The sequence below is a fragment of the Suncus etruscus genome, chromosome 1 (assembly GCF_024139225.1).
Source record: "Suncus etruscus isolate mSunEtr1 chromosome 1, mSunEtr1.pri.cur, whole genome shotgun sequence".
NCBI classification, from domain to species: domain Eukaryota; kingdom Metazoa; phylum Chordata; class Mammalia; order Eulipotyphla; family Soricidae; genus Suncus; species Suncus etruscus.
In genome coordinates, this window is record NC_064848.1 from 81,031,096 (window position 1) to 81,050,213 (window position 19,118).

The following is a 19,118-nucleotide window of genomic DNA, read 5'->3' on the forward strand; positions in this document are numbered from 1 at the left end:
TAATTCTGGGCAGATAAATAACTGTTAACAGAGTAATGTATTTCAAGAATTGACTAGTAGCATAATGTTTAGATCTATATATTGTGAACTCACAAATCTCACAATATTCACTGTATTTAAATTATTAATAAAATGAGAGGGACTGGGCATATAATACAGGAGTTAAAGAACTTGTCTTGCATGTGGCTCAATCGCAGTTTAATCCATGTCATCACATATGGTCCCCTGAGCTCAGAGTCAGGGGCAAGCCCTAAGCACCACCAGGTGTAGCTCAAATAATAATAGATATAATTAATAAACAAAAGAGAAGGGGCTGGAGAGATAGCATGGAGGGTAAGGCATTTGCCTTTCATGCAGAAGGTCATCGGTTCAAATCCCGGTGTCTCATATGGTCCCCCGAGCCTGCCAGGAGCGATTTCTGATCATAGAGCCAGGAGTAACTCCTGAGCGATGCCGGGTGTGACCCAAAAATAAATAAATAAATAAATAAATAAATAAATAAATAAAAAGAAGAAGGAGCAATGGAAAAAGTCTTTGAGAAGTGTAAGGAATGACAATTCAGAATTTGAATTTTTCCATTGCTCATTTGTAACTCTCATCTTCACAAATATGTGGTTTTAGAAAAATGCTCAATATCACAAATTTTAAATGAAGTATGAAGGTTCCCTTCAAAAATGTGATGAGAGTTAAAAGAGATGAAGAGGGTGTCAGTCAGGATGCACTCCATCATACAAAACGACAAACAGCCCTGAATTCTCAGTAGCTAGAAAATTACTTATACTTCACCCAGCTGTTCATTTCAGTAAAATCAATAAAATCTGGCATATGAAAATCCAGCTAATGCTTCTGTCAGCCCAAGCCTCTAACTTTCCTGAGCAAGGCATGGACTCTGCCTAGATGAAGTTGCCTGAAATAATATTTACCTAGATAGTTACCTTTACCTAGATAGTTGCATAGTCACTCACACTTGACAAGGGTATATATTTGTAATATGTGCCTGAAAGAAGGAAATATATATAGAAATAATATTTATATGAGATGAACTGGCATCTGACAATGGCTGGCATGAGGATCTATAAATTCAAAAGAACCTTCTTAGAACATTGATTCTAACTAAAGGTTAAATATTAAAACATAAATCTGATCAACTCAAATTCAAAACATGTATAAATTTTTAGATAAGACAAATGATTTGAAGAGAAATTCAGACCTTGTTTTCTGAAGACTGTAATATCAAAATTTTCTCACTTTTTATTTGGTTCCACAGAATAATTAAGACGTGAACATTCGAAGGGCAGGATGTGCGATGAAAAGGTGTCTGGGAACCCACACCCCACAAGAAAATCTCAAAAGGCAATGGGGAAACCTATACTTTCATCCTAAGTATAAGACCTGTATAACACTACCTCTTTATTTTTTATTTCATTTTACTTAAAATCATTTTTCACTATACATATGTGAGCAAATATATTTTTTATTTCTATTTTTATGTTTTTTGGGTGTGTGACTTGTTTCTCTGTTTTTCTCTTTTCACCCCCAAATGCACCGGCAATATAATGAAGCACCATTTCTTCCTGCAAAGGCACACTAAAAAAAGGGAAATCTCACATATATAAACAAGCTCTTATCTACTAGGGATAAGAACTCATACTTATTTACAATACAGGGGAATCTCCCACCTTTAAAATATGTCATGTGGAAAAAAAATATATGTCATGTGGATCCATCTTAGACTCTAGGAGATTAGACACCGACCGTCCAGACTTGAACCCTGAACCCCAGACATAGAAACGACACAGTTCTTCACAACAGCTACAGGAACCAAATCCCATCTGGGACATCCTGAATACTACTCGAACTCCAACATGTGCCAGTTCTAATATGATATCCTGACAACGAGGAAATTGGGAACAAAAGGACATAAGAACAGGTTATCTTACATTACCAACTAATGATAAAATCAGAAGACTTATCACACTGTGGGCTGTGTAAAAGCCAAGAACGTGATCTACAGATGACTGGCTAATAGAACCATTTATGCACCTTGTCATATTTTCTATCTCATGACCATGGCAATTATGTGGTGCATATTTTTATTGCTGCAGTGGTCACTGGATATCTTATTTGATTCCTCTTTTTGAACTGCTGTGGTGTTTCACCTTTTTTTTTTCCCCCTTCGTCTCTCAATATGTATTCTGGGACCAACAAAAAAGCCCTAGTCTAGGGTATGTTCTACGTCCTGCACAACAATCATGATCTCTAATTCCAAAGACTTGACAGAGGCAATTGCAACTGAATGGGTCTTCTGGAAACATAACGAAAGACCATATCCCAGGCTCCATCCGAGGTTCAGCGCAAGGACCAAGACCACCAACCACAGAATACAGATTAAAATGACACGGAGGAAACAGAACTTCTAAAATCACAAAGAAAGACTTCATCATAAGTTCCACTCCTTGACCTGTGCACAGACTGAGACCTCTAGATTTAGAGGTCTGATTTTATCATCCAGATCGGAGCAGAAGTCTTCCATACGCCACAAAAGCACCAAGGGGAGAGTAAATGAACTTGAAAGGAGTCTATAGATAATCCCATAACAATCTATTCCAAGGGTGGATAAACCCTGTATCTCTTAGGCCAAGGGGATTCCCGTTTCAGATGACCCCAATATTTACTGTGCCTATGCGGGGGGGGGGGGACAAAAAGCACTAAATAATCCTTTTTTTTTCAATCTAGTTTTTGTTGATTTCTATGTTTGGGGGTGGATATTGTAATAGTTCTCCATTTTTTTATTTATATATTTACTTTTTCTTTCTTCTTTTCTCTTCCTCCTTTATGCACCTTGTCATATTTTCTATCTCATGACCATGGCAATTATGTGGTGCATATTTTTATTGCTGCAGTGCTCACTGGATATCTTATTTGATTCCTCTTTTTGAACTGCTGTGGTGTTTCACCTTTTTATTCCCCCTTCGTCTCTCAAACCAAGGATGAGAGCCTCTAGAATGACTCTGCTCACAGTCGGCATAGTTGATTTTTACCCCATTATATTACTTTTCTCTTCCTCAAACAAAACCACATAACTTGAACCTTCTAGTCCTGCCTCCCAATTAGAGGGGGCAGTAATGGAGGCACCAAGACCAAACAGTTATAAGACCACTAAGTAATAAACTAGACACAGAAGGGACCACACATTCTAGCAGCCCTTGGGGGAAGAGTGGAGGAAATGGGAGACAGGATGGGAGCGGATGTGGGAGGAGGACAATTCGGTGGTGGGAATTCCCCTGATTCAATGTTAATATGTACCTGGAATATTACTGTGAATGATATGTAAGACACTATAATTAAAATAAAAATCATAAAAAAAGAAAAAATAGTTTTCCCCTGGAAAGACATCCTGGAAAAAAAAAAAGTGAACATTTAATATAAATAATCCACTTGCAACTAAATGGCGGAAATGAACGTTTTTAGGCACTCAATAAAAGCAATGAGTAATATTCTAAATGTCTTGACAGTTAAGGCAAAAATCAAATACAGTGATATTGCTTATTTTGAGTCAATAGACAGCAAGCACAACTGTGGACAGAGGCAGAGTGCACTGTGTGTAAAAGGAAGCCATCTCCAAGTACTATTTCAAAAGAAGAAAAATGTTATCCTTAATCAATTGCTATCAACTAAAGGAATTACATGGAAGCTGTTTTATAATAAGTAAGTTGCTTTTTATAGATCAGACCTAATTACATGTAGGCTTGGAGAAATCTTGAAGGACTGATAATAGCTTCAAATACTGAGTGCTTATAATATTCCACATACCATTCAAAGCCATATTGATGGGATAACGTATTCATTTAAAAAATACCTTATGAGATAGCTGCTATCATCATCCCAAGAAAATTAAAGCACAGAAAGATTGAGAGTCTTAGAGCTTCAGAGTAATTGAGCTAGAGTCCTAATTCTGGCAGCCTGTTTTAGAATCTTCAATCAGATATCTCATCTAAATTATCAGTTATGATCCTCTGGATATCTACACATTCAGTGAACTCTGGACAATGGCTAGTGCTTACTCTGTTCCTTATTAAGTCACATAGTGTTAATCAGCTTAGGGAATCTTCTTTGTGTATTATTTCAGAGGGGTCCTACCCCCTTTGAGATCTATAGGACCAAATTCTGCTCTTGTTCATACCTGAGACAATCAAAATGAGGAATAATAGGGGCACGCAGAAATACAGTAACTCTCTAGAAGAACTGTATTATCTCCAGCTCACTTCCTAGTGACTGGAGGTCAAAGCTCTATACACTACATTAAAGGGAAGTAATGACTTCAGCATCAAACAAGGTGAAGTGAAGGCAATACCATCTGCTTGCCTTGTTCTTGAAAGAACTAAGGGAATTAATAAAGAAAATGAACCCAGCATGGCCCTAGAAATAGTTTTCTTTCAAAAGAAGAAAATAAATTCTAGGTTATTAGAATGATATCATTTCATAGTATTTTCTTTCATTAAGAAAACAGTGATCCACCATCTAGCATGTACGAGAACTAGATGCTGTCTATCATCTGTACAGATTCTAACTAAATAACCTGTATTATACAGCACTACTCAAGAATCACCACTTCCAGTACCATTTCTTCCCCCAAAATAATTCCTAGTACTATCTCAGAATCTGTGTTTGCCATAAATAGTTTAGATCTATTCAATTCAAAGATGATAAATTTCAACACCATTGACTAATCCATGGAGTTGAAAAAAACCTAACAAAAAGCAGTGTCCATCAACCCTGGGTCCAAAAAGTTCTAGAGAGCTCAGAACCACCCATTTATTTACACTCCATTAAAGGCAGGTAATATTTGCCAAAGTCCACTGGAAAAAGTAATAGGTGTATCAACTGTAAATCTGATCCAGGATCACAAAATCTTCTGCCAAAGGGCCAGGCCAATATAGAAAAAATATGAATAGAGCTTTGGATTAGAACTTGGAGTCAGAGGAAACTACCAAGAACTGGGATGCACATTCCCTGTCTAAAGCCGTCACCATCTCCGAACGTTTCTTTCACCACAAACAAGAGGCTTCTTAAACAAGTTTTGTGAACTGGCAACATTAGAAACTGGAATCTACCCTTGGGCACTAGTGTTTAGAGCCATAGAGTTGGGGCAAGACATGGAGCTTTTCTAAAACTTTTCCTTCATGAAAAAGAACTAAAAACTAAACTAAACTTCATGGAAGAGAACTATCTCTGATTCAATGGTGTTGTCTATCAAATTTAATAATGATAATGTAGTTGCCTTTATCCATCCACTCAACTTTGAGCATCTTGAAGGTAGTGATTTCTCTACCTTAGCTTTTGGTACCACATCTGCCATACTCTAAGTCATTACATAAATATGGAGAATAAAGAAGTAAATAAGTCTCTTGAGTTGCAAACATCATCTTGGGTGCTCAACACTGTCTTCTTAGAGAAGAACACAGATGCAAACCCATTCATAGATCATAAAGCCCAATACTTTTCAGTTTCTAAAATATTCCTTTTATTCATCACAAATGCAGCCTACTCTTTAAAATGTAGATAGATTTTTTTTAGATAAAACTTAGCTGAGACAGCCCGGGAGGCAAAGGAGGGGTGATATGGGATTCAGGCTGCAAACAGGGGTGGAGGGAGGACAACATTGGTGGTTGGAATGCCACTGATTCAATATCACTATGTGCCTGAAATACTACTGTGAATGATTTGTAAGCTACTTTGGTCAAAATAAAAATTAATAATATAAAACAAAAAACTTGGCTAAGAATAGTAGGGCCGGATTTGGTGTCCTGGCTTATTTTAGCTTATTTTCACTTTATCCAAAGGGTCTTATCTCTCCTTCTGCTAATTTAAATATGCCAGAATCATCTGTTTATTCATGAACTCACCTCAAGTTTTCAGAGCCTCTTCCCTGCGCTGGGACCATGCTGGGCCAGGCTTTGTTCCCTGGCCTGTTGTGCAGAAAGAAGCTTCAGCCTTTAGGGGGCTACACCAGGAGCTCTCTAGACAAGAATGATGGCGAATGCCAAGACTCCAAATTACACCAATGTTCTAAGGAGCAGCTGGGATTTTATTTTTCATTTTCTCAGCATTCCTGTCTCTCTACATTTAGTTGATATTCTCTAAAAGAACAGGCCCTGACACCTGCGGGTATTTTGGGGGGGAAATGTGTGGACCATATGCATCCCTAGCATGCAGCAGGGAGAGAGAGAAATTGGTACAATGCAGTTTGGCACCAGTGAGCTTTTACAGTTTCTTTTTTCTTTTCTTTTTTTTTTTTTAATTCCTTAACATCTTGCCTACAAATTGCATCCTCAAGCATTTCAGAGTTGAATAACCCCCAAATGCTTACAGCTTATTTCATTATGCTTTATTGGGGGCTTTAAAGAAAGGAGGACCAGAGAATGTCAGGAACTGTTTAGCAGCATCAGAGCTGATTAGGCTGAAGAGCATTCAAAGAAATTTATTTCTCTATTTTTTGTTACCAACATCATGTACTCCACTGAAAGTGGTCCATGATTTCCTCACAAGCATGTCTCCTAATCTCTTGTGAGCCCATCAGCTTTTGCCAGTTTGCCTTTTATTAATTTTTTTAAGAAGCAAATGGATCAGGAGGACTAGAGAACATTCAGAGATCAGCAGCCAGGATAGACTAGGCTGGGCAAAAGAATCTTATCTAGGCATGAATAAATTGCATTTCTGGGTGCCTTTATTGCAGGAAGTTGTGTGACTTTAAGCAAGCCATTACCTTTCTCTGGGTTTCAATTCTCTGCTTTGTTTAATGTTAAGAAAGGAACGTTAACAAAGAGACAGGAATACAGTTTACAAAACCACATGTTTTGTATCAAGGGCACCACGTCAGGCCTGGCACAGATTCCCATTCTAATCTACATGCTGCGTGACCCTATGCAAGTTACTAACCTCTCTGAATTCCCAGTTTCACTTGTAAAATGGGTGGAGGAATAGAATAACAGGTATAAGGTGCAAATAAAAAGGGAATTCTAGATTTTTGCCTTAAAATATATATATATATATATAATACTCTAGTGGTGGGTGTGGTGTGATAATGATGTATCTATAAAACTATTATTGACACTATAGTAAATCACAGTACCTCAATAAAAAAATAAAGAGGAGTTATAAAAACATTTAGACTCAGTTATCCTATAACCCCACTCACTACGCCCCCCCCACCATCATCTTTAATATTTCCCTCCAGCTGTCCCAATGAGCAAATGTGCAATATAAGTAAAAAACAGAGACTCGTCTCTCAGTATCGCTACCCTGCCAAGAAGCTTTCTTCAAGTTCTTCTACATAACAGCTGCCACTTCAAGTCATGGAAACATTTGACACCCACATCATCATCCACTGCATGGCATACCCAGTGATTCTGAATCCTCATTACTTTGTGATTTGAACACCATGTTTGAGTGGTAACACAGGAAGGTTCTAACTCAAGTGGATTGCGATGGGACAACGTGTTCCAATAAACAACTAACATCTCCACAGTGATTTAAAAGAAGCTTTCCAAATGTATTTATCATCCCGTGTGAGCCTCATAAGACTATCGTATTATGATTTTTTTTTGTGATGCCCAATTTACAGATCATAAAACTAAAGCTCAGACAGGTGAAACAGTTTGCCCCAAGCCATGCAGTAAATGTCAGGCAGACTTATGGATAGGAAGGCCAGATTTTCAGATTCCAGGTTCAATAACTGCTTTTTCCCCCATGCTGTTTCTACCCTCTTAGAGAAGCTTGTTCTGTTAAATGCCTCCCCTAACTCCGCATCCATTGGCCACCTTCTTTTAAAGCAGGGATCCTACACAACTAGTGCTTTGGGTTCCTTTCCTGGGGATAGGAAATGATGAAGCAGATGGTTTGAGCCAGAAAATTAACTGGCCTGCACTATGCCTTCCCCTCAACTTTTTTTCCTTATACCAACACAAAAGAGCTTTCTGATCTACAATTGTAAAATGGTCCTAAAATGTATACATATGAAAGCTTTTTGCCTCCTACTTTTTTTTTTTTTTTTTTAATTTTTTTAAGAGTGGTATGTTTCTCTTTAGGTCAACTTCTGAAGTTGTGTCCAAGGCCATTTACTCTTCACTGTCAGATACACAGTCCATCTGCATTTCTCACTTTCCACAGCTCAATAGCTACAACCTGGGCCAAACACACATAAATCTGTGTTGAATTCAGAGAGAGACAGAGACAGACAGAGAGAAAGAGACAGAAACAAAGAGACAGAGAAAGCAATGACCTGGAAAAGTCATTTTAAATGCTGCTCCCAATTTATTGAACCCATCCATGTGTCAGTGCCTGTAAGAGGGCATCAATCTTCAGAGCATAAAAAAGAGATCATTACCCCTATTTACAGATGAGGGCAAGACTCAGAGAGGACTGAATGGTTTGCTCAGGATCACACAGAAAAAAGAAACACAAGTCTAAATGCCAAACATATCTATTTGAGTTCAAAACCTAAACTTCAGCTGCAAACCAGGCATGTGCACTAATTCCATATATATCTAAGGGTAGAAGAAAGGACTCTACTTTTATATAAATGTATTTAGGTGGATTGAAAACTGGATAAGGAAAAGGAAAGAACAAGAAAACTGAATCTCATATATAATGCGATTGAAACCCCATCTGTAAGGCATAGTGAGGTTAAATTGGAGACTAGGGTAGAAAGGAAACCAAAGAACAGCTTACTCTCCAGTTCCTCTAAGAGTCATCAGTTTCTTTTACCTTCAGAATCCCCTGACTTTGTCACTCCTCCCCTGTCATGATATAGCCCACTGACATTTGCCCCCCAGCCCCAGTCTTTTGTTGAGGTGTATCATAAATGGATGCTCATTTGATTTTTTATAATGTTCTTCTTTTCAATGCCTGGAATGCATCCTGTAATTCCAACATCTCTCTGACAATGAACCTTCAGAAGAAGGTCATAGTACTGCATTTGCTCAACCTGTAAACAGTATCATATTATTCCTTGAACTTTTTAAGTATGGAACCTATTCTATGCATTGTTTCTAGACACAACTTTATTTTAATCTTATAAATACTACTGATGTGATTCCCATTTTATATAAACCTGAAAGCCTGTGAGTTGCCCAAGGTTATCCTGGTAATACCAAGAATCATCCTCTGTTCTACCTGATGTGATGCCTGCATTCTCTCTTCTTTTCCATGTCAGTCCTGGAGACATTAGAGAGCAAGAATCCTTTACAAAGCTTACTTGATTCATATCAATGGAAAATGACAAGATAGCAAAGATGGTTAAATGTCACTGCTATGATCACATTGTTCATATAAAACTATGTATCTAAAGTCACTCTATATGCTAACTTTGAAAAAGTCTCTGTGATACAAACTCCTATGTTGAGGGGGGAACCCTGGGAATCCTGTAAAATAGTCGACAGAGCTTAAACACTCAACTCCTACTGGTAATAAGGAAAAAGTTCTCAAAACCTGATGATACTTGAGGCAGATTCTCCTCATTTGAACTTCTGGAAGTAAATGAAGTCCAGGCTGCCTTAAATACAAATTTATGAGGACTCTGGGCACAGGAACCAGCTAAGTCAACTAAGACAGTCCACTGACCCCACATAAACTGAGATAATAATGTGATTTTTTTAACCCTATGTTTATTGTAACTTGTTATGCAGCAATACATGACTAGTACCGTCATGAATATGCAGTGTCCAAGCATTGTGTTAGGTTCAGTGATGATATTAGCTTGCTTGGCCAAAGATCCAATGTTAAAAAAAGGAAAGTGGAAAGTAGACTAATGAAGCGTTAATGGTTATCTGAACTACAATGTAATTTATAAAATATTTCAACAGGACCAGAGTAATAATTATAGCAGGTAGGTCATTTGCCTTACACATAGATAACCCCAGTTTTGATCCCTGGCACCACGTATGGTTCTTCAAGCCTTCCAAAAGTGATCTTGAGCACAGAGCCAGAAGTAAGTCTATAATCCCTGAACACTATAAGGTGTTGCATACAAATAAAAAATTAATTCATTAATTATTACAACAAACTTACAAACATATTCCTGAATGTGGGCAGCTACAGAAGCAATTTCATCTCTGGAGAGTTAAAGAAACATATACACCAAGTATCTAAAATAAGAAAAAGAGATTATCTCTTCAAATCCATTGTTCACGCTAAGTGAATCCACACTTTGGGTTAAAATCTTTGACAATGTTTTTGTTACGTTTTTCTTTCTTCTTTTTTTTTTTTTATTTGTCTTTTTTCTCTGTCTTCATCCAACAGAACCACACAAATTGAATCATCTTGTTCTGCCTCATAAATTGAGGGGGGAAAGTAAAAATGAATAGTACCAGGATGGAACCGTATGAAACATTGATTGGAAATAAAAAATGATCAGACTTAAACACAAAATCTAAAGTCAACAACAATAGAATCGATACCCTATCTAACAACAAGCTATACACAGAGGAGAACAGTTATGCTAGCACTCCGGAGGCAAAGAAGGGAAATATGGGACGCATGCTGGGAAAAGGGGGTGAGGAGGACAACCCTGGTGGTGGGAAAGATCTGATTCATTGCCACTCTGTACTTAAATATTACTGTGAACGATTTGTTATTCACTTTGGTCACAATAAAAATTATTTTAAAAAAAATCTTTGACAATGAATATAGCTTTTTATTTTATTTTTCAAATATCCTTTTAACTTCTAACTAAAAGGAAGTTTCCCCATCATCAAAGACTTCCACTAACAGGTATATATTTCATGTTGTATTTTCCCTTTTGCTTTTCTACCTTAGCAGAAGACATAACTGTATTTCCCCTCCCACACAGAGTGTAAAACAATTGCTTGTGTGTGAGACCGAAGGAATGAAACAGCTGTTGGCAACATCACTGAGGAGGGGTTTCCCTCGCCCGACTGTCAGACTCCATGGCAACTGCCAGGCCACAGCCTACAAACAGTTACTTCGACTGCATTACACATCCCTGCAGAATTCCCGCAGAGGGACTCCTTGTTGATCTTTTGGTCACCATGGCTTTTTGGTTCCTGTCATGATCTTAGACATATCTCTAAGCGTGCGCATACATGCATGGACATATATTAATTAGCAAGTGTACCGGAGCTTAGCACAGGCTGCCCTTTGCTCTTGGGAAAGTCAAAACATGCTTGAGGAGTGACAGCGTAATCTCAGTGATGAAAATGGACCATAGTGTTTCTTGCTCCAGCAAAAGTTTGTGGTTGCTCATAGGCCCCGCTGAAATCTTTCTTCAGACCGAGGAGACTGTTTTATGATGGAGTGTCCTCAGAGAAGAGTACATCTGCAGGCAGTTAATTACTTTTCTTATTTCCAAAGATTATGAGTAACAGTTCGATATGAGTTGTGTGAATGATCCAAAGTCACCTTTAGATTGGAAATTTATCTCAGAAACGATTTTAATTAGGGTTGAAAAGCTGTCACAAGTTGGAGCATTCAATCCCAGATACCAGACCAAACCCTACCTTGGACACCCTATCACTGTTTTTCCTAAGGGTCCCAAGCACTGCTGGCCAAAAGAACTACACCACAAGGCCCAAATACCAAACCAGGAACCAACTCTGGGGGTAGGCATTTCAGAGAGCCCACATAAAAAGGGTACTGCTTCTATAAAAACAAATTTTAATTTAAAATAAGGGGACTGCCTTGTGTGCAACTAGCCTGGGTTCGGTTCCTGGCATCCCATATGATTCCCCAAGCTCCACCAAAAGTGATCCTTGAGCCCAGAAACAGGAGTAAACCCTAACTATTTCCAACTGTGGCTCAAACATCAAAAAAAGAAAATATTCTGAATGACTAAAGTAGAGTCTCAATGATGCAGCTTTTGTCTAGAATACTAGATGCGATGAACAAGAAAATCATCATATTATATTACTTCTAAATGCTACAGCTGAAATCTGTTCTGATTTTGAAGAATCTGCACCTTATAATGTAGAAGCCACCAGGGCTTCTCTATATTTAACTTGAATGTACACTGGCCTGCACAACTGGTGTGAGAATGCTGATTCTGGGTGAGTGGGGATGAGACTGGGAGATTCTGTACATCTGGCATGCTCCCAGGAGATACTAGTGATGCTGAATATCAAGGTCCAAATATTTCTCCCTATAATTAGTTTGTGTGAAGATTCTCACTAATTAAACCATTTCTGTAAAATGCTTCATACAGCACACATATAGAACTGTCTACTCAGTAAATTATTTCTCTCCTCTGCTAAGTGTATTTTCTCACTTGAATTTTCTCACTTGCTGTCACAATAATCCTTGCAAAGTAGTGGTGTGGGGCATACTGGATATAATTTTCATTTTAAAAGGAAGAGAAACAAAGTTTAAGAAGGTGAAATTACTTGCCCAAACTTATAAAGTAGAGATAATGAGGCAGAGACAGGGTATTAAAAGTTGGTCTTTTAATTCCAAGCCCTGTGTTCTCTCTATCACACTCACCTCGAAAGCGACATGTCCACGTTAGGAATGTCACCTAATTGATTTCAAGATGAAGACCATTCCATTATATTTTGGGAAGCCATAAAACCCTGAAATCAAAACCTCTGGCACAGAACTCATCTCCCAAAAACTCTATAGGCCTATCTCAAAATACACAGAAACAAAACTCCTAAATAAAATACTAGCAAATTAAATCCAGCCGTGCATTTGAAGAATACAGAATGATGAAGTCAAGTTTATTCCAGGAATGCCAGGATGGTTTAATATGAGGAAATCTATTAACATAATTCATCACATCAATAGGTCAAAGGAGAAAAACCATATGATCTCCATAAAGGATGCCAAAAAGTCATTTAATAAAATTTCAATAGTCAAGACTTTTTAAAACCAGCAACTAAGATATATTTCTTTAAACATAAGAAAGGTTAAACTATTAAAATACACCATCCAGTATCTACTTAGCTGGAAATACTTAGGATGAGATAGAACTGCCAACACTTCACTCTCCTATGAACTTTGTTTTCCCAAGTTTTAATCAATGAAATAAGACAGGAAAAATAAATAATGGGTAAAAATAGCTGAGAGGAGGAAAAATCATATTAAATTATTTTCAAAATGATTAATTTTTCCTCTCTAGAAAATACAAGCTATTTTATTTTATAATGACTAAAAATAGTCCAATAGAATCAGCAATAACCAATTAGAAAGGATTTCAAAATATGATATCTCATTCAGACTATGGAGAAAAAAATTCAAAAGACCTACAAGAAATTTTAATCTTATTCTTTAAATTTCACTTTTTTACAATAAAGCATAGATGCAAATTTTCTGCAGATAAATTCCATGCTTCAGATGAAAAGTATACTAGGTAAAGAAGCTATCTTTACATTAACTTGCAAACGTTGCACAGTTTTAATCAAAACCCTAACAGTATTCTTGGAACTTGAGAAAACCATATTTTGTCAAACAAGAAAATAAATTGCAATAAAAACTGTCAGGACAAAAATTGAAAAAGAAATATGTTTAAACGATGCTCTACCAAAATTTAAAATATGTTATAAACCTACAATTAAACCAAATACTGCTATAAGGTGCCAGAGAGAAAGACAGATCAAAGGAGCAGAATAAAAATCTCAGAAAACAGTCCTAAGTATATTTATATAATAAAGTTATTAAATGACAAAGATAGTATATATGTTCCATGAGAAATATTGCTGAACTAATAATTTAACTTGTAAAAGTAATTTCATCAACCCTCCCCAAAATCGGGGCTTCAAGAATTGTTTTTAAATAATAATGAGTAGACCAACTAATGAATATAAAATAGAGAAAAAATTCCTTCTAGAATTCATACTCAGTTTATATAAAGAAGGATCACAACGCTCAACAACAAAAATAAAGCAATCCCATCAAAAACAGGAGTCTAACAGATACTTCCTTGAAGAAGACATTCACATAGCAAATCGGCATATGAAAAGGGGCCTCATCATCCCTTATGATTAGAGAGTGTGAAGGCAAAATAACTAATAAGATGTCACCCTCGCACAGTAAGAATGGCTTTAAATACTAGTAACTGCTACTGCTGCCAGGGAGATGGTAAAATGAGGCCCTCATTCACTGGTTTGGTTTCTGTGGGAAAATAGTATGGACATGTGTCCGAATATTTATAAAACAAAACATCTGAATCTAATTCTTGCTATCAATAACATTGAAAACAATAATCTGAAAAGTTATGTGGCATACCTATGTTCATTACAGAGCTATTTATAACAGTTGAGATACAAAAGCCAACCCATGTCCCCAAGAATAGATGAAGGAAGTTGTAGATCTATATACACACCATTAAATGACTCAGCTGAAAGAAAAGGTGAAATCTTGCCCTTCTGCTACAATTTGAATGCACTAGAAGATATCATGTTAAACAAAATTTTTCAGAGGGAGAGTGACAAATACTGAATGAACCTATTAAGAAGTGGTGCATATCATCGCGTGACAGAGCAGATGTCTCCCATACACCACAGAAGGATCATAGGGGAGAGCAAATGAACACACATGGAGTCTGTTACATAATCTCATGACAATAACTTCAAGGGTGGAGAAACCCTGTATCACTTAGGCCAATGGAATTCCCTTTCTAATTCTTCCCCAACATTTACTGTGCCCTATGCAGAAGGAAAGAAAAAAAAAAAAGAATCAGCACAAAATTTAGTTTTGTTTTTGTTATTTTTTTTTTGATTTTTTGTTTTAATCTTTTGTTTTTGTTTTGTTTTGTTTTGGGTTTCAATTATTGTCATTGTTGTTTCCTTTTTTGTGCTCTGTTTTTGATTTTATTTCAGAAACGTGATTATTGTGTGGTGCATGTGTCTATCGCATGTAGTGCCTCGTTGGATTTCTAGTTTGATTTTTCTTTTTGTATTGTTGTGGTGATTCTTTTCCTTTTTCCCTTTCTTCTCTCAAAACTGATGTTTAGATCCTCTGGACTCTGCCAACTTTTGGCCGGTGGCATTCGTACCCCATTCTATTTCTTTTTTTTTTTTTTTCAAACAGAACCACATAACTGGAACCATCTTGCTCTGCCCTCAAATTGAAAGGGAAATGACAGAGGGTACCAAGTACAAAACAACTGTTTGATCACTGAATAGTAATTAAAATGATCAGACTCTTAAACACCAAATCCAAGCCAATGACAACAGAATCGATATCCAATCTACAACAAGCTAGATACAGAGGGGATCACTTATACTAGCAGCCTGAGGGAGGTGGTATCGGATGCATGCTGGGAATGGTGGGAAAGGAGATCAACTTCGGTAGTGGGAATTCCCCTGACTCAATGTTAATATCTACCGAAAATATTACTATGAAAAGATATGTAAATCACTTTGATCAAAAATAAAAAGTGGTGAATATATATATAGCTATGTTAATTGATATGTAGATATACGTATATAAATAATTGTATATAAATGCTTAGCATTTAATGACAGATTCTTGGACTTTGAATACAGATCTAAATTACCAACTTGGTAGGTAAAAATTAAGGAAGGAGAATAACTTGTGTGACACCCAGGACAGTGGTGGAGCCGTTTTAGACATTCAGGGGTAATAATTTTGCACACCACCAGCATGGACATAGAAAATATTATAACTATGTCCCCTTCAATTATATTTGTTCTGATTTTATCTGGTGTTTTCTAAAATTTTAGCACAATATTTTACACCTAGTGTTTTATTTATTATAATTCAGGAAGATAGAATAGTGTTAAATTTTAATGGTATTGATAAACAAACTTACTATTCCAACACCACTACCAAAGTGCCTGTGATGTTAGGGTTTACCTCCTATGCTCTGCGCTCAGTAATCACTCCTATCAGGCACAGGAAAGCATATGGGATGTCAGGGATCGAACCCAGCTCTGACCCCAGGTAGGCCACGTGCAAGGCAAGTGACCTACCACTGCATTATCGCTCCAGCCCTCCACTGTATTTTTTCATATTTTATTTTATTTTATTTTTGATAATAATTTAAAGCACCATGGTTACAAAAAATGTTTGTAGAAATGGGTTTTGGTCACTGATTTTACACTACCCTTCACCACTGTAACTTTTCCAACACCAGGTGTTCCCCATTTTTCTCCACTTGCCCTCCAAACCCAATTTTTTGAGACAGGTATTCTATTTCTATCTCTTACTACCGTCATGGTAGTTGTTTATTTCTCAACTGCACTCACCAGTCTTTGTGGGTAAGTATCATATCATGGGCCGGTCCTTCCAGTCCTCACCTCTATTTTCTCTGGCGTTTTATTAGGATACTGTCTTTTATTTTTTCTTAAATTCCAAAGATAAGTGAGACTATTATGTGTCTGTCTCTCTCCCTCTGGTTCATTTCACTCAGCATAATAGTCTTCATAATCCATTCATATACAGCGCAAATTTCATGACTTCATTTTTTCTAACAGCTGCATAGTATTCTATTGTATAGATGTACCAACCATTTCTTTAGCCACTCATCTGTTGAAGGGCATCTAGCTTGTTTCCCAGATTCTGGCTATTGTATATAGTGCTGCAAATGAAACATAGGAGTGCAATAGGGCTTATTCAATATTTTTGTATTATGTTTTTGTTGTTACTTAGGATTGCTGGATCAAATGGGAGCTCAATTTTCAGTTTTTTAAGGAATATCATATTGTTTTTCTGGAATGTTGGATCAGATGGCATTCCCACTAGCAGTAAATGAAACATTTCTTTTTCTCCACATACACACCCAATACTGGTTGCAAATGATGTGATACTAATGTTTACGAAAATCCCTGAAGACTCTACAAAAAATTTCCTAGAAACAACATTCATATAGCAAAATGGCAAGCTACAAAGTTAACATGCATAAAACCAATGTCCTTCGTATACACAAATAATATAGAGAAGAAATAAACATTTTGAAAAAAGCAATCTCATTCACAAAAGTAAACAGAAAATCAAATACCTTGGAGTCAACTTTACTATATTTTGTGTAGCATAAGACACACTAGACACCTTTTTTTTCCCCAAAAGTGCATCTTATGGAGTGAATGCTGCCTGGAGCTGAAGCCTGAGTGCAGGGGAGGAAGCATCCTAAAAACAAAGTGCATGTTATGATCGGGTGCACCTTATAAAAGTGAAAAAAATATAGGTAAATAAAGAAGTAACTATATGGTAACTATACAAAGAAAACTACAAAATACTGCTTCAAGAAATAAAAGAGGACACAATGAAATGGAGTCATATACCTTGTTAATGGACTGGGAGTATTAACAAGCTTAAAATACAATAATCCCCAAAACATTGTACAAATTTAATGCAATTCTTCTGAGGATACCCATGACATTCTTCAAAGAAGTGAATCAAGTACTCCTGAAATTTATTTGGAACAATAAACATCCACAAATGGCTAATGCAACTCAGGAAAAAGAAGATGGGAGGCATCACTTTCCCCAAGTTTAACTTGTACTACAAATCAACAATCATTAAAACAGTAAGGTATTGTAATAAAGACAGTCCCTCAGATCAATGGAATAGACTTGAGTATTCAGAGAATGTTCCCCAGACATACAATCAATTAATCTTTGATAAAGGGGCAAGAAACACAAAATAGAGCAAAAAAAAAAAAGCCTCTGCAATAAATGGTATTGGACAACTGGTCAGCCACATGCAAAAAAGCTAACTCAGACCTTCATCTAACACCATGCACAAAGGTCAAATCCAAGTGGATGAATGACCTTGATGTCAATGTCAGACCTAAAACTATAAGGTATATAGACATAGGCAAAAGACTCCATGACCTTGAGACTAAAGGCATCTTAAGGAGGAAGCATCACTGTTCAAATAAGTAAAAACAAGAGACTACATTAAACAGAGAAGTTTCTGCACCTCAAAGGAAATAGTGTCTAGGATACAAAGGCCATCCACACAATGGGGAGAAACTATTCACCCAATACCCATCAAGTATAGGGGTTAATATCTAAGGTACACAAGGGACTGATTGAACTTTACAAGGAAAAAAATCTAACCACATCAAAATATGGGGAGAAGAAATGAACAAATAATTCTTCAAAGAAGGAATACAAATGGTCAAAAGGCACATGAAAAAAATGCTCCACATCACTAACCATCAGAGAGATGAAAATCAAAACAACAATGACGTATCATCTCAAGCCACAGAGACTGGCACATATCACCAAGGAACAAGAAACTACCATTGTCTTTAAGTCTCTTCTAGTCTGTTTCTTTTTTTCTTCCCTCCCTGCTGTTTGGTAATTGTTCCAGTTCAATTTTTAAAATTATAAGTGGTTAGTTATAAATTATTGAATTGCTATAAAAATCTGATTTGTCTGATGAAGGGTTTTTGTTAAAATTATATGCTTCCTCACCACAAAGAGTGGTGAATACAGTTAGAGAAATGACTACACTAAGAACTACCATGACAATATTGATGCATGAGGGAAAGTAGAATGCCTGTCTCGAGTACAGGTGAGTGTGGGGGAAGTAGGATTAGGGAGCATTGGTGGGTGGTTAATTTGCACTGGTGAAGGGGGGTGTTCTTTTCTATGACTGAGGTCCAACTACAAACATGTTTGTAATCATGGTGCTTAAATAAAGATTTAAAAATAAATTATATGTTTCCTTCTGTCTACACAATCCCCCATCATAGGAAAAAATTATTTCTATTGTTTCATTTTTTATCACTTCATTGCAATTATTTTAATATCCAAAATGTTGTTATTATTTTGAAAGAAATTCCTTCCAAACATAACAAAGTCAGGCAAATTTACAGATATATTAAAGCATGAGGAGGAAGAGGAGAAAAAAGCAAATGGCAAAATTCAAAGACTTAAAGACTTACATAAAAATATATGATAGGTAAGGAAATAACATGTTTAAGATAATAAAAAAAAACTTTTAAACAATGAGAAAAAGTTCATATCTACATTATGAGAACAAGAAAACTATTATCGTTATCATTTTCCAAAGGAAGAAACAGTCAATAAATAAATGTTCAACCTATTTGCAAATCAAAATTTCCAAAGTCAAATCAAAAGTTCAGGATGCTTAGAAATTCTGTTGCTATACAGGCAGGGGCAGGTGATGGAGGG